This window comes from Heptranchias perlo, chromosome 22, assembly GCF_035084215.1.
Source record: "Heptranchias perlo isolate sHepPer1 chromosome 22, sHepPer1.hap1, whole genome shotgun sequence".
In the NCBI taxonomy this organism is placed as follows: Eukaryota; Metazoa; Chordata; class Chondrichthyes; order Hexanchiformes; family Hexanchidae; genus Heptranchias; species Heptranchias perlo.
The window spans coordinates 22,363,480-22,380,159 of NC_090346.1; the positions used below are offsets into that span (position 1 = coordinate 22,363,480).

At 43.1% G+C, this 16,680-nt stretch overlaps 1 long non-coding RNA gene across 1 annotated transcript in view; it reads left to right on the forward strand.

The window, feature by feature from the left end:
• The first annotated feature begins 2,823 nt into the window (after nucleotides 1-2,823).
• Nucleotides 2,824-16,680, forward strand: part of LOC137340891 (uncharacterized) — a 121,225-nt gene continuing 107,368 nt past the window's right edge. The window contains exon 1 of the long non-coding RNA XR_010966898.1: nucleotides 2,824-2,934. This is a non-coding gene — a long non-coding RNA (uncharacterized lncRNA). The remainder of the gene's footprint in view (nucleotides 2,935-16,680) is intronic.

A 16,680-nucleotide genomic window follows, 5' to 3' on the forward strand; every position in this document is an offset into this window, starting at 1 on the left:
TTTTATTGTTTGTTTTAGCTTCCTATCCTACTGCCAATGTTCGTTTCTCTCTTTTATAGCTTGTTCCATTCCACACACAATCCCCTATCAGGGTCCTGAAAGACACTCCGTAGGGAGTCACAATTGCCTTAATTTTAGAACAGCAAAATCAGTTTTCAGTTTATTTCTTCTCGATCAGCTTCTAACAGCTAAAGCAAGTGGACAGTTTTCCTTTAAAAACCTATATATAACAGGGCTCCTCATTGCCTTATAAACCATTTAATATCAGCCTCCTGTTTAAATCATCTTTCATTCTGTGGTTCAAATTTGTGGAATAGTTTTTCATGTCTATCAGATTAATTTTATTCTTATATTTTTGCCTGTTTATTTTTGTGTCTTGATATTTTTTCCTTTAATCTCATAAATAGGCTGATTCTTACTGTGCCACAATTCTATAGGCATCAGCAGCCTACATAGCCATTCTTCATGCATGAACCAAGACAGTGAGTGCTGGCAGGCTATTGAACTTAGAGGGCATTTTAGCAAAACCTGATTCTGTCAACCAATAGTCACATCATCTCACTTTCTAGTGAGGTTGTTGGATAACAGTCAGAAGTGGGAATTCTGCCTAATTTTTTTCCCACCCCAGGCTAGAGAACACAAGACAGACCAGATATGAACCCAGGACCTTCTGTTCTGCATTGCGAAGCACTATGCAGGTAGTTCCATCACTCACAGAGTCCTTGGGTGAGCTGTAAGAAAATGATAGTTTAAATGGGATGTTGCTGTTGACACACTGGGGGAACTAGTTGAGAGGAATCACTAAGCAGTGCAAGCAGCTAGGTTAATATACAATTAACATTGGTCTGTATGGCTCAGTAGCACATTGGGCGGTACATTTACCCATTGGGAAGAGCTACTATTTTTGATTTTATTGCCTGCTTACAAATAACAAAATTCCTGTCAATTTTAGCTTCACGTACTTGAAATCGTTGAATGCTTTTTTTGTATCATCGCACTCTTCGCTTGGAGAACAGTGTGAAGTAGTGGAAGGATTCATAGGCTGGATAACAGTCTGTGACGTGAACGCTCCTTCTATGGCTGTAACCATCTTTATACCAGCCGATAGGGTGGTTAGTCCTATATGGCCAGAGGGTTTCACGGGCTCCCGCAACCCATACGATCCGAGGTGTAACTTGTAATATGACGATTACACCTTTATTGAAACATGCCATGACTCTTCTTTCCATAGGTGCTGAATGTTTTCAAGAAATTGTTGGTGTTGCTGTATCTGTGCAAGGTGCTTGCAGCAAATAGACAATGCATGAGTTTAAAGTACTAAAAATTTTAGTCTCATCTTTGTTGCACATTATTGAATTTGTACAAAAGCCTCATTAAACACATTCATCAAAGTTATCTTGCCAGTATATTCAACTTAGTCACATGTTTTAATCAGTAAGAGTTTAAAATCCTACTTCCTTTACTCTCTACACAAGATAAACAGATTGGGGGTAATTTTGACTTTGTGCGATCGTATAAAATGGGCGATATCAGATGTCAATGTAACAGAAAATCAGGAGAGATGTATAAAGGACAACTGATCCGATATCACCCATGTTACACTATCGCCCAAAGTCAAAATTACCCCCATTGAGTGCTTACTTGCATAAACCACATCCATATACACATCAAACAGTCAAATAATTTACACCTGTTTATTCGCATGACACTTTGGTCTCATGATCTAAATCAGAACTAATCATTGAGCCATTTAAATGATAGTGCTGCAATACTAACAATGTAATGCCAGTCCCTCCACAACCACAGAGACCCACCTTTCACAAGGGGACTCCAGATGCAAAGTGCCAGCATGGCTTTTCAGGATATGCTGAATGCTACTTGCCACCATTTTACCAGGTTACTTGCGGTTTGACCATTTTTCATGTGTGAATTTAAATACTGAGGCCTAGGAATTGGCTTGTTCGCACCTGCCATAGTGAACTGGACACAGGGAATAATCCCTCTGCCAGAACAGGTAGGCCTGAAGCATACCTGGTACTGGGCCTCAGACCTCATTTACATAAAAGCAGCAAGCTACAGATGGAGCGTCCCCGGGCCGCTCGCTGACGAAGAGGATTTCAATTTCGGGTTGTAACGTAACCAGCAGTGACCACAGGTAGGTCCTGGGAGAAGTGGGGAAGCGATCGGGAAGGGGCCTAGTGGGAGCCGGCAATAATCTTCGTAACTGCAGTGGTGCCGGGAGGAGCACTCCTGCTCCTACCGGCTCCACATTCAGGTAAGAATTTTTTTTTAAACTTACCTTTTTGATGGTGGCCTCCAACTGCCCCTTTAAGGACCGCCGGTTAGGCCGCATGTAGACCACATTTTCCTCAATGCAGCCAGCATTCGGGGCAGCCCAGTTTTGCAAAGGGGGCCTCAAACAGATGTTAGGCCTCCTATTTGCATATCCAAATAGCCTAGCGCATGTTTCAGGCACAGCCCTTGGACGCCTCTTTTTCTGCCTTTATCAATATGGTGGGCAGCGCACATCTGGTGTGTAATGAGCGTGCGCTTCCTGCCCCACATATTGGATGCTTAGGTGCCCGTTTTGTGCCTAAAAGACAGACACTGCACCATCTAATTACTAAGACTGAGGCCCTATTTTAAATAACCCCGTCTGTCAGAAACTGGGAAAGAGGTCAGTTAAAATGAGGGCAGTGATTTACCCCCTCTGATCTCGTTGCCTTCTTGGTGTGTCTTGATGTTAACCTACTCTTTTGAGCAGGCGAACAGGACACCTGTCTCAAGCTGGCTAGGTCTTGTTTAAATATGCAGATCGGGACCAGGTGACACCATCGGGCTATTTTAGTCAGACGCCTGTGCAGGGGAGCAGTGACGGCTTCCCCATCAGGCCAAACCTGCTGGGAGGTGGATTGTGGGCCAGAAGAGACCCAGGTAGGTATGTTTAAAAACAAATGTAGGTGTCCTTGTGGGCCAGGAGGAGCAGGAGTGCTCCACTGGGCCCCACAACAAAGCCTTGGGCCTCTATTGCCATGAGTCCCCTCCCCCCACCCCCACCTCCCTCTGATCGCATCCAGAGCCCATCACCTCCAACCAGCACTTAGCTGACTGTGCCGGGGACAGATCCTGCGGGTCCGCAGGCTGCGGCCTCCTGACGCCCAAATTCCCTACTCCTGCCTGACGGCAAGGTAGTTGACCTGGCTGAGTTCGGACGGGAGTCCGAGAAAATTTATGGAAACGAGCGTTCCATAAGTCCACGTTGTTAGACTCATCAGGTTCACCGCCTGCTTTGGGGCTCGCACGCACCGAAATCCCCTCCCACTCCCCCCATAAAATCGGGGTCTGAGTGACAGCAAGTTATTCCCTCATTGTGGGGGCATAACAGCTACGCTGATCCTGTGCTCACCCGATGATCACACGTGCACTTGCTTGCAGGAGACACTGGATAATGATCAGCAGTGGGGAAGCTGGATGATTTCCCCTCCCCAGTGCAGAAGCAGCGAGGTCAACAATAGCAACTCTAACCTTTGCTCTGGTTGAGAACAGCTGAGTTAACACTGGCTGTCAATCAAACATTCCTATGAGGCTCAATATTATGCAGTGCAAGCACCAACTGAGCCATTAGGGGTGCTATTCATGCGATTTTAGATCGCCTGGATTGAAATATCGGTTAAATCTCATCCTGAATCTCATTGAATTTGATTTTGTAATGCTGCCTGTAAAACAGACCTATAATTCAACCAGGCGAACACTTCACTGCCTCGCTAAGGCTCACAACTATAATCCCTAAGGCTATCTGAACCAGGAGCTTGCTTGGCTCATTCGAATCTATTTCATCAGTTGCGGGCCGGGTTGCTGAGTGGTGTATCGGGGAAAAGTGAGGCGTTCCTTTCGCAGAGTGCAGTGGAGAAGGCAGAAAAGTCTGCCAGACTGGCAACGCTCATTTCGTCCTGCATGAATCACACCGTTCTTGCAGCCAATCACGGAGTGGCATTGATGGTAGGCATGGAAACATCCTGCCTTCCCAGTGAGAACAGGATTCATGGGATGTCAAGAGGCCAGTGAAGGGATGAATAAAATGAAAAATTGAGCTTTTTAAATTAAACCCTTTCATTATATTCAGCATTGCGTAAATATGATGTTATCTGCTTTCAGCATATCTATAAGTTTTTATTGGAGCTGTTTTGATCATTTGAGAACACTGTCATCAGTTCCTTTTTAATTAGCCTATCCATATCGATGCTGTTCTGCAACCCTGTCAATATGAACAGTAATTTGAGTGGAATGCTGTCAGAATAGCCATCAGTCATAATTACAATAAAGGTTAATTACAGAGAAGACCTCGGAAAACAATAACAATATAAGTTTGCTAATGATGATGAAGATGCTGTCAGGAACAGGTCTGCAGACTTGATCCTGTAAGTCTGACAGTTTTCTTATTACTGACAGGACGTGGTTGATGGCATTCCATTGTCCCACCAGACAGCACCATGACATCCAGTCACAACTTTGTGGGAAAGAATTAAAGAGTTAGATTAATTATTGTGACCTACAACACACTGTTGCATTCTGTCAATGTCAGTTATTGGCTTGTGAATGAAAAGGCCAAGGTAACGAGCTTTAGTTTAAAAAAATAAATTACCCATTTTTTAATTTAATTGCGCACATCAAGTAACTGTTCTGCCTCGATTTAAGGTGAATGCTCTTCTTAGTCTATTAACTCAAGGCTTGACTACACTGAACAATATAATATGCAGGCTGAATTCTCACGCATTTAGTATGATAATTAGTGACAGTGCTCTCTGAGATAACATTTCTATTGTTTGAACTTCAACAAAAACTCCAATCTGCACAATGTTCCACAACAGTGGAATGTTTGCAAAAACTTCTACATAGTTTATACCCATTCTTTATTCCAAAGCAGCGAGACTTTGTATCATTGCCATCGTCTTTTGTATTGAAAGTGAACATGCTGAGAATAGAGAGTCTGTTACGTAGGTTTTACTTGGTCAAGCTTTGAGCTGGCAGCAGTGGAAAAATGTCCACTGTTGACAATTCTTAAAATCTCTCGTACTAGGACCAAAGTTTATCCCTTAGCTTTACCTCAATATTGCATCTCAATTCTAGTCTTTGAAGAGGATTTTAAACTGCATAAAACCCAGAGAAAAGATCATTTTTATTAATAATCATTAAATTCGTTCTTAGTTTGAAATCGGTGTTTTAAAGACCACATGCTGTTAAAATTCTTTATTCCGATTAAAGAAATGCATCCTGTAGCATCTAATCTCCCTTGTGAACCTGAAAAACAGGTCACATTATAGCCAAGCTGAGTAATAGGTTGTCACATAAATTTGTTCTGGATTGTGTTTATTCTAGTCAGTACAGGGACCTCGTTCCTCCATTATAACATAGATGAAAAAGAAAGCATGGCATTCAACTTACTGTTACTTTCTTTTACTCTGAATTAGTAAATGCCATTAACTACACTCAGAACTTTGAACAAAAGCCAGGTTTATCAATAAATCAGTCACGATCTCCGTTAGTACTTTACAGCCTCTTTACGGTTCTGTTAGGAATTCATAGATTATAGTCAGCTCATGTACTCACTCAGAATGAGTTTGTTTGCCTGGTAATGACGTAGGTACGCAGCTGTCCCCATAACTTTGTTTGCTAAAACATACCAATTTCAGATATCCTGAAAGAGAGCAGCTAGCTCAAGTGTGACATCTTCCGAGAAAGTGAAATCAAGTTTTATGTATACAATCAGTATTAAAGTTTTATCTCAAGTATTACACACACAGGAATAAGTGAACAAATAACAAATGTATTGTTACATACAATGAAGGGAAATTAAATTGAAGTGTTTCCCAGGCATAGAGGCTGCTGAAATTTTGTTGCTACTGTACCAGTAGGTACAGTGTAAAGACAGCATTAAAGACCCATTCCGATTTGCTCCTGTTGATTTGTGATTCAAATTGCTGTAGAATCAAAGTAGAAGTTAACCAGAAGTTATTTTGTTCTGCAACTTTTGTTTGTTTTGGGCTCACAAAAGTTTGGTGCACTTTGAGTTTTTATTGGTCTGTGGTTGATGTTGAGTGTCTAGAAATGTGCAAGCCGATGTCAGTAGCACGTGATGTAACAATGGTTCCAATCCTAACTGTGCTGAGCTTAGACATGCTGTATTTTTAAAAGGTATTATGTTTCATATTTTTGTAATATTATAGATATGATTTAAAAAATACCATTAAACAGTTCAAAGCAATAGGTTATACAAGAATACTCGAAGAAGATTATGCAAGAATCATCATCCATTTACAGAACTAGTGGACCATTGCTTATAGTAGGTCGGAGGATATGCCATTTTATGCCACTTAAAATACACAATGGGCCAGATTTTGCTTTGAGCAGTGAATGATTTCGACTTGCACTTGCCCATAGACTTTCTATGGGGTTTTGCAGGGCAAGTTGCTGTCAGTGGGACATCCTCTACAGGGCATCTGGGACCTATGTGAACAGGGCAAGCAACTGTGTGACTCCTTAACCAATTGTTAATGAGCAACGCAGAGTCTGAAACAGGAAGTGTAAGTTAGAATAGTGAATTCAATGTCAAATCAGTTACAGAAAGCAAAATAAGGACAAGGAAAGAAAGATTGGATTAAGAGAGAGAGGTAAGAGACAGAAAGAAAAAGCAAAAAAAAGTTACTAAATTAAAAAAAAAATTCCAACAATAATTAAAAGCTGAAGAAATGAGAGTCCACATTTGTAAAAGTTAATTTTCAGTGCCAGAGAGTTTGTTTGGCAGTAATTAAGACTTACCACGCTGATAAAAGGCAACTTAGACTGGAATGGACAAGCCCCAACTTTTTGTAACGAGTTTCGTCTGTATCTATGAAGTCCGTACGGGATCTTCACATCGTTCAATACATTTGAATGGGGAGGTGGATAGCGAGATGCCGTTTTCGCACAGCTCAGGGAGGAGCGGCGCATCCCAGACAGCAACTTCTGGGTTTTCACTCTCCAGAAGTTTCTGTTCAATTTGCACATAAATAACAGTGAGCGCTGTTACCCTCACCGTTACTTTCACAGCAAAATCTGGGCTGAATTATGGATTTGGCCATGTTTTGTGGAAATTGTAACTTGTACAAATTGTAATTGTAATTAATTGTTTGTTTAGGTATGTAATGAATTTCATGTCTGGAATCCAAAGTAAAATGATAAGGAAGACACCCCAGATTGAAGGTAGGTACGAGATGGGGTGTAAATAGGAACATAGGAAGATAGGAACAGGAGTAGGCCATTCAGTCCCTCAAGCCTGTTCTGCCATTCAATTAGATCATGGCTGATCTGTATCTCAACTCCATTTATCGCCATTGTTTCATATCCCTTGATACCCTTACCTAACAAAAATCTATCAAACTCAGTCTTGAAAATTTCAATTGACCCAGCATCCACATTTCCAGTGCCCATTGTAGGAAAAAGTGCTTCCTGATTACACTCCTAAACGGACTAGCTCTAATTTCAAGATTATGTTGTGTTGTTCTGGTTTCTCCACCAGAAGAAATAGATTCTCTGTATCTACCCTATTGAATGCCTTTATCATTTTAAAAAGACTCAATTAGGTTACTCCCAACCTTCTAAAGTCAAGGAAATACAAACATAGGAACATAGGAAATAGTAACAGGAGTAGGCCATTCAGCCCCTCGAGCCCGGTCCGCCATTTGATAAGATCATGGCTGATCTGTGATCTAACTCCATATACCTGCTTTTGGCCCATATCCCTTAATACTTTTGGTTGGCAAAAAGCTGTCTATCTCAGATTTAAAATTAGCAATTGAGCTAGCATCAATTGCCGTTTGCGGAAGAGAGTTTATGTCCTCATAATTTAACTCTGTAAGCCCTGGTATCATTTTGGTGAATCCACGCTGTACCCCTTCCAAGGCCAACATAGCTTTACTGAGGTTTGGTGCCCAAAACTGAGCACAGTACTCCAGTTGGGGTCTGATCAAGGGTCTGTACGACTGAAACATAAATTCTTCACTTTTTTTTATTCCAACTCCCTTGAGTTAAAGGCAGACATTCCATTAGCCTTTTTGACTACTTTTTGTGCCTGTCCACTAGCTTTTAATGATTAGTCTACATTTTTTTTTATTCGTTCACGGGATGTGGGCGTCGCTGGCGAGGCCAGCATTTATTGCCCATCCCTAATTGCCCTTGAGAAGGTGGTGGTGAGCCGCCTTCTTGAACCGCTGCAGTCCGTGTGGTGACGGTTCTCCCACAGTGCTGTTAGGAAGGGAGTTCCAGGATTTTGACCCAGCGACAATGAAGGAACGGCGATATATTTCCAAGTCGGGATGGTGTGTGACTTGGAGGGGAACGTGCAGGTGGTATTGTTCCCATGTGCCTGCTGCTCTTGTCCTTCTAGGTGGTAGAGGTCGCGGGTTTGGGAGGTGCTGTCGAAGAAGCCTTGGCGAGTTGCTGCAGTGCATCCTGTGGATGGTACACACTGCAGCCACAGTGCGCCGGTGGTGAAGGGAGTGAATGTTTAGTCTGGTGGATGGGGTGCCAATCAAGCGGGCTGCTTTATCTTGGATGGTGTTGAGCTTCTTGAGTGTTGTTGGAGCTGCACTCATCCAAGCAAGTGGAGAGTATTCCATCACACTCCTGACTTGTGCCTTGTAGATGGTGGAAAGGCTTTGGGGAGACAGGAGGTGAGTCACTCGCCGCAGAATACCCAGCCTCTGACCTGCTCTCGTAGCCACAGTATTTATATGGCTGGTCCAGTTAAGTTTCTGGTCAATGGTGACCCCCAGGATGTTGATGGTGGGGGATTCGGTGATGGTAATGCCGTTAAATGTCAGGGGGAGGTGGTTAGACTCTCTCTTGTTGGAGATGGTCATTGCTTGGCACTTATCTGGTGCGAATGTTACTTGCCACTTATGAGCCCAAGCCTGGATGTTGTCCAGGTCTTGCTGCATGCGGGCTCGGACTGCTTCATTATTTGAGGGGTTGCGAATGGAACTGAACACTGTGCAGTCATCAGCGAACATCCCCATTTCTGACCTTATGATGGAGGGAAGGTCATTGATGAAGCAGCTGAAGATGGTTGGGCCAAGGACACTGCCCTGAGGAACTCCTGCAGCAATGTCCTGGGACTGAGATGATTGGCCTCCAACAACCACTACCATCTTCCTTTGTGCTAGGTATGACTCCAGCCACTGGAGAGTTTTCCCCCTGATTCCCATTGACTTCAATTTTATTAGGGCTCCTTGGTGCCACACTCGGTCAAATGCTGCCTTGATGTCAAGGGCAGTCACTCTCACCTCACCTCTGGAATTCAGCTCTTTTGTCCATGTTTGGACCAACGCTGTAATGAGGTCTGGAGCCGAGTGGTCCTGGCGGAACCCAAACTGAGCATCGGTGAGCAGGTTATTGGTGAGTAAGTGCCGCTTGATAGCACTGTCGATGACACCTTCCATCACTTTGCTGATGATTGAGAGTAGACTGATGGGGCGGTAATTGGCCGGATTGGATTTGTCCTGCTTTTTGTGGACAGGACATACCTGGGCAATTTTCCACATTGTCGGGTAGATGCCAGTGTTGTAGCTGTACTGGAACAGCTTGGCTGGAGGCGCAGCTAGTTCTGGAGCACAAGTCTTCAGCACTACAGCTGGGATGTTGTCGGGGCCCATAGCCTTTGCTGTATCCAGTGCACTCAGCCGTTTCTTGATATCACGTGGAGTGAATCGAATTGGCCGAAGACTGGCTTCTGTGATGGTGGGGATATCGGGAGGAGGCCGAGATGGATCATCCACTCGGCACTTCTGGCTGAAGATGGTTGCAAACGCTTCAGCCTTGTCTTTTGCACTCATGTGCTGGACTCCGCCATCATTGAGGATGGGGATGTTTGCAGAGCCTCCTCCTCCCGTTAGTTGTTTAATTGTCCACCACCATTCACGACTGGATGTGGCAGGACTGCAGAGCTTTGATCTGATCCGTTGGTTGTGGAATCGCTTAGCTCTGTCTATAGCATGTTGCTTCCGCTGTTTAGAATGCATGTAGTCCTAAGTTGTAGCTTCACCAGGTTGGCACCTCATTTTTAGGTACGCCTGGTGCTGCTTCTGGCATGCTCTTCTACACTCCTCATTGAACCAGGGTTGATCCCCTGGCTTGTTGGTAATGGTAGTCTACATGGCCACCTAAATCCCTTTTCTTCCCCATAGCTCCTAGACTCTCACCGTTAAGAAAATATTCCGATTTGTCTTCCTCACATGCAAAATGGATGACATCATACTTCCCACATTGGACTCTGACTGCCATTGTTTTGCCCACTCTCTTAGTCTGACTATGTCTCTTTGTAACTTCCTGCTCCCATCTACACAACTTACAGTGCTTCCAACTTAGTGTCGTCTGCAAACTTGGATATACAACTCTCTATTCCTTCAATCCAAGTCATTCATATATATGGTGAAAAGCTGAGGCCCCAGTACAGACCCCTTGAGAACACCACTTGTCACATCTCATCAATCAGAGAACTTTCCCTTTATCATTACTCTCTATCTCCTAACTTCAAATGCAGGGAGAAGGCCTGGCTGGAGGTGGCAGAGGAGGTTAGCAGCAGGAGTGTGACCCCGAGGTCATGGATTCAGTGCCCTAAGTGGTTCAATGACTTGGAAAGATGAGCATACGGCTATAGTCGCCCAGATCCTGCAGTGCACTCCCTCTTATTTTGTCTTGTTAGTCCTACTCCATTCACATCACTCCTCACCCCCACATCACTCTCATCAGGACCAGTCGAACTGATTCAATGCACCTTCTTTCATCCTCACTCCCTTGGCATTCTCACCTCCCATTTCCTCCCTCCACCATTGACTGCAATCCTCATCTCATCTTGTACAACCTCAGTCACCTCCAACCACTCTCATCATACATCCTGAAATGGCACTGTTACCATGATCCTCAAAGGCATTCCATTCACAGTCCTTATGCATGTGCCTGATCCTTTCCACTTGCACTGCATCCATCTAATGTACATATTCCTCAAAGCCACTCATAGGTATGTTGTTCCATCCTTGCAGGAGAAGAGAGCGCAAAATAGCAGGGAGAGGGCAAGGACCGGTGGAGGGCTGCAGGAAATCGAAGTTTCCCCGGCACTTAAGATTAGCAGGATATCAAGTTCCCTCAGCGAAGCGATGGCAAGGCTGGTGATCCAGTGGAGCAGGTGACAAAATTAATCTTTCATATTCGTATCACCAACAAAGCTACTTCACCTTTAGTGGACCTCAGAACATTGGCAACTCTGATGAAGTGTTTCATGTGCTGATCAACATCCTCAAAGTGCCATCACTCAATATTATCCCTTTCTTCGCTCCTCTACAGCCATCACATAATGATCAAAAGCCCCAGATAGGAGAGGATGAAGACTCCTCAGAGGAGCTGATGCCTGCTGAAGATGCACCGTCACATGACAGAAGTGTTGCAGGTACCAGCACTTCAGTTGGGCCTCATAGCCAGGTAGATGGGACTGCATTTGGCACAAGTGAGCACCAGCAGAGAATGGTGGAAGGGACAGCTGATGAATGCTAGAGAATAAGTAGAGAATCTCCAGACCTGTAAAGGCACCTGAACCTTAACTTTAGCATTCTTATGGTTTGCTCGATAATGCATTGCATGGTGATGTGGCTGGCATTGTACCTCTCCTGTGGTTGAGTGGAGGGGTTCCTCAGAGGTATCATAAGCCACAGTTGAATGGGTTATCCCTTGTCCCAAGCAGCCATTCTATCAGGTTGGTTCCAGGTAGAAACATTGTGGGGATATTCGACTGCCGCAGTATGAAGGCATCATGGCAACTCCCAGGGAATCGTGTGCAGACCTGCATGAACCTCTTCTTATGGTTGCAGTCGAGCTGAACATTTTTGGCGTGGAAGCACCTGTGGTTCACAAATGCTCCTGGCAGGTCGGGGGGTGTTCCGATTGCAATGTGCATGCAATTTATGGGTCCCTACACCTGTGGGAAGCCTGCCAGAGATGCAAACCCCAATGTTCACTCTGTTTGACTGTCTTCATCACATGGAAATGTTATATATCTGTTGGCCCTGGAAAATAATCCATCCGTCACCTGCCTGATACATTTGTGAGCTGCCGACTGCGACACCCTCGATGTGTCTCCTGTCACTGCCTGGAAGGAGCCGGCGACCATGCCGACCCGCGAGAAACCCGTGCTCCAGTAATTCATTTCAATTCGGGTACCTTGTTGCATCATAGGACCTCAATTTAAATATGTTTGAGCCTTCTGCCTCTCCATAGCGGGACAGTTGTCACACCCGCTGACAGCCGGCGTAGAATTTGTGATGGCCACGTCGGGTTGGCCAATTTTACATTTTAACCACCTGCCTGTTGGGTGGGGTGGGGGGGTTAATATCAAGGCCCATATGTTCCCTGTCCTTTGCATCACACTTCCTGTGACACACTTTACTGTCACATGTAATTGTTGGCAAATTTATTTTGAGCAAATTTCTTGCAGCTGATTGGGTCAAAGGCAAATTTTATCCAACAATATTATTTTTAAAAAGAGAAAGCCAATCATTTGGAATGTGTAAAAAGACTCCCGTCAAGAGAAAACTCCTTTTTAACACAAGGGGTAGAAATTGGACTTTGTTGCGCCCATTTTACTGTTGTAAAATAGGCGAACCAAGGAACAATTTTGGGGTCTAAAGTACAGTGCTCAAAGGATGCCTGAAAGACTTCTGATTGGGTTAGGTGATTCTTCGGGCATCCCTGGCAGCTACCTATAACAGATGTTAGGTTGCTTACATTTGCCGGGCCTGATCCGCTTGGGATTCTTAAGCAGAAGGGTGGGCGGCCACCATTAAAATGTAAGCGTTTTTAAAAAAATCATTGCTGTGGAGCCAGGAGTGGAAGGAGTGCCCCCTGACTCCACACTATACTGATGGTAGAGGCAAGCGGCCCAACATTAATTTATTCAAATGGGTGATAGGCGCTAGCAGTTCACCCAAATAATATTAATGAGGCCCGAGATCAAAATTTGGCCTGGCTTTGGGCCCCCTGTTCGGACGTGTGATCCTCCTCACCCGAAACCGGGCACAGACGAATTTACACCCCAGAATGACTGTAGCCGGTTTGCTTTACTTTTCCTCCCCATGTGCCTCAACATCCCCTTCCTCCCATCTTAGTGGCTGATGTTAAGCACAGAAAGAACAGATAGATCCACCACTAACTTCCTGCATCTATACCACTGCCAGTCGCATACCTACTGTAATGATTGAGGGGAGTACTTCCTGGTGTATTCACTGCTAACTTTGATTGTTTTTAATATTTTACAAATCTTTTTTCCCTTTGGCAGTAATCAGCTGCTGTGCTGCCATGTGCTGGATTCTGCAGGCTAGCTGATATTGCAAGCTAACTGTTATTGTTGTCTGAAACACCTTTATATATTTTTGACCTGCAAATATGCATATACATGACAACTTCTTTGTCTCTCACTTCCCAAGCCTCTGTTGTTTATTTGCGCTGCATCATTAACATTTCATGCCACAGTTAACCACATTTGTGAATAAAAACAAGCATAAGTCTTCTTACAGTTTTCACACAATAAATGAATTATTTAATATATTCTGTCAAATGACTTCATTGTTCTCTGTTACTTCCAATTAATTAGAGTATTCATTGCATTCCATAATTAACTTAATAATTTAAATATTCGCTAAATTTTGAACAATCCATTTACTGATTATATTTTATAATTCAGCAAGTTGCTCAATACAATTGAAAATCCATTTACTATCTTAATCTTTATCATTTATAACTTTAACTCATTATAAACCCATCTACTTTTTCCACAGACACAGGAGGTCAACTAATGATTGATTATCATTATATATCTATATTATATTAAAAATCTTTTCCCCAGTGAACATTTCCTGTTTGTCACACTTGCTTTCTGTTATCACATTTTTTGCTGTATCACTGTTGTCGGGAATTTTTAAATCAAAAGCGAGCAAAGCAGCTCGAATACTGTCAATCAGAAATGATTAAGGACTTACTGAAACAATCAATCCTTAAAGGCCAATTAGGAGAATGAACCATTAATTTAAAAAAAAATTCATCCACCCTTTTTTCTCAGTAACTGAAATTTCTTGAGTCCAAAATAAAGTTTTAAACAAAATAAAAACATCATAAAGTAACATAATTCACAATGACATGATTATCTTTTTAAATTGCATTGTCTTTTGTATCTGTTAATGCTTTCACTTAAAATTACTTGAAGATTTCAGCTTCTCCCACAAGCCTGGGCTTGAAGTTAATACTTTTACCCAGAGTCTAACTTGGTTAGCTGAAGGCAGATATTACAGTCTGAGAGTGTTCAGTGTGCACAATTTCTCAGGATACATCCATAGCATTTATTTAGCTCAACTGATAAAGTGCTTCTCTTCTGCTTCCAGCAATATTTAAGTTAATGGAAGGGTTTGGTAGGGTCGACATAGAGAAAATGATTCCACTTATGGGGGAGTCCTAAACTAGAGGTCATAAATATAAGATAGTCACAAATAAATCCAATAGGGAATTCAGGAGAAACTTCTTTACCCAAAGAGTGGTAAGAATGTGGAATGTGCTACCACAAGGAGTAGTTGAGGCAAATACCATAGATGCATTTAAGGGGAAGCTAGATAAGCACATGAGAGAGAAGGGAATAGAAGGGTTAGATGAAGAGGGTGGAGCATAAACGTTGGCATAGACCAGTTGGGCCAAATGGCCTCGATGTAATTTGCTTGATTCTTTTTCAAAATTATTTGAAGAAATGCTAGAGGACAAATTTCAAAAGCTTTATTCAGGTAAAATGTATTTGAATGTTTTAAAAAAAAGAGAAGCTGTCTGAAAATATGTGAGATAGGGAGAGGAACAGAGATCCAGTTCTATGTGACAGACTACACACCAATGGTAGCTTTTGTTCATGATTGAATTTAAACAATCCATTATTTATTTTTCTCAGTGGGAAACATCAGATTTTATCTCTGTGTATAACAATATTTCACTGTGTGTGTTTTTGAGATTGACTTAAATTGGATGATAAATTTGACACTGTTCATTGTGTGGTGTGGTACTACCACTGTGCTAAGTGTCACATCCTAAGAACAGATCTGGCAGCCCAAAACTGAGCATCCATGAGATGCTGCAGACCATCAGCAGCAGCCAATTGTATACCACCACATTCTGTAAACTCATGGCCCAGCTCATCCCTCATTCCTCCATCACCATCAAACCAGGGCATTAACCCTGGTTTAGTGGGGAGTGTAGAAGGCCGTGCCAGGAGCAGCATCAGGCATTCAGGCACCAATCTAGTGAAGCTACTAGACAGGACTACCTGTTTACTGAGCAGCAAAAGCAGCGGGTAACGGACAGGTCTGGGCAGTCCTACCGACCAAAGCTCTGTAGCCCTACCATATCCAGTCAAGAATTGTGGTGGACATTTCGACAACTATGGGGAGAAGGAGGCTTCATGAACAGCACCATCCTCAACCACGTGAGTCCAAGAGACAAGGCTCAATAATTCACAAGTGGCTTCAGCCAACAGTCTACTGGGCACTGCTTCTAACATCCCGAGAGAACTGCGCCATTTAAACTTCCAGTCCCCTCCATTCCGTGACTCCACCCCCCACCCCCCCACCCCCACTGGCATGGAAAGCTGGCACTCGCTTAGGGGTGTCCGGAAATCGTGGAGTGCAGAGGGACGGAGTGGGTGTCAAAATTTGCAGATGATACCAAAAATAGGAGAGAAAGTAAATTCTTTAGAAGCTACAAACGTATATTGATAAGAAAGAGGAATGGGCTAAAAAGTGGCAAATGGAATTCAATGTTAGTGTGAGGTGATACATTTTGGTTAAAAAAGATACCAGCAGTAAGTATACTCTGAATGGGAATAGGCTGAGTGCTGTGGAAGAACAGTGGGATATGGGTTCACAGGACATGAAAGGCAGCACCTCAGGGTGAAAAGGCTGCAAAAGGGCTAATAGGCTTTATCTCAAGAGGTATAGAATATAAAAACCAAGGGGTAGTTAAGTTGTTAAAAATGGGAAATCCAACCCCAACCCGCCATGAATGCCCCTACTTCCGATTTAACTGGGGCAGATTGGGGGTCGGGACAGTAACCCGCTCTCGAGAGGTGGGTCGGTAATTATAATATGTTAATGATGCTCCGTACCTCACATTTTATCAGCAACTTGAATTTAATGCTGATCCTTCTGTCTTTCAGGCCTCTCCTCTCCAATTCCTTCTGAGTAATTGGACTTGTTTGTTGCATTGTTAAGAAATTTTGAATGCATTGGAGTAAGTAAAAACACATGTTTTGATTCAGATTGTAGCTTGAGCTAAATCTAGTTGATTAGCTTTTAGCGAGTAAATTATTTCACATTTAAATTATGTAGTGGAGAACATGCTATTCTCCAGCATCAGAGTACTTGTGTTTTTTGGCTCTGGCTCCACTAAGTCAGAATGAGGAACATATAATTCCTTCAGTTAATGAGATCCATGGTAATGTTCTATCTAATATTAATATCAGAATGAGGGAACACAGTATTCCCTCAAGTATAGTCAGGATTAGTGACTTCTGCTTCAAAATGTTCCCTGACCTCTTTTTGAAAGAACAAATTCCCTCTGGTGTAGCTC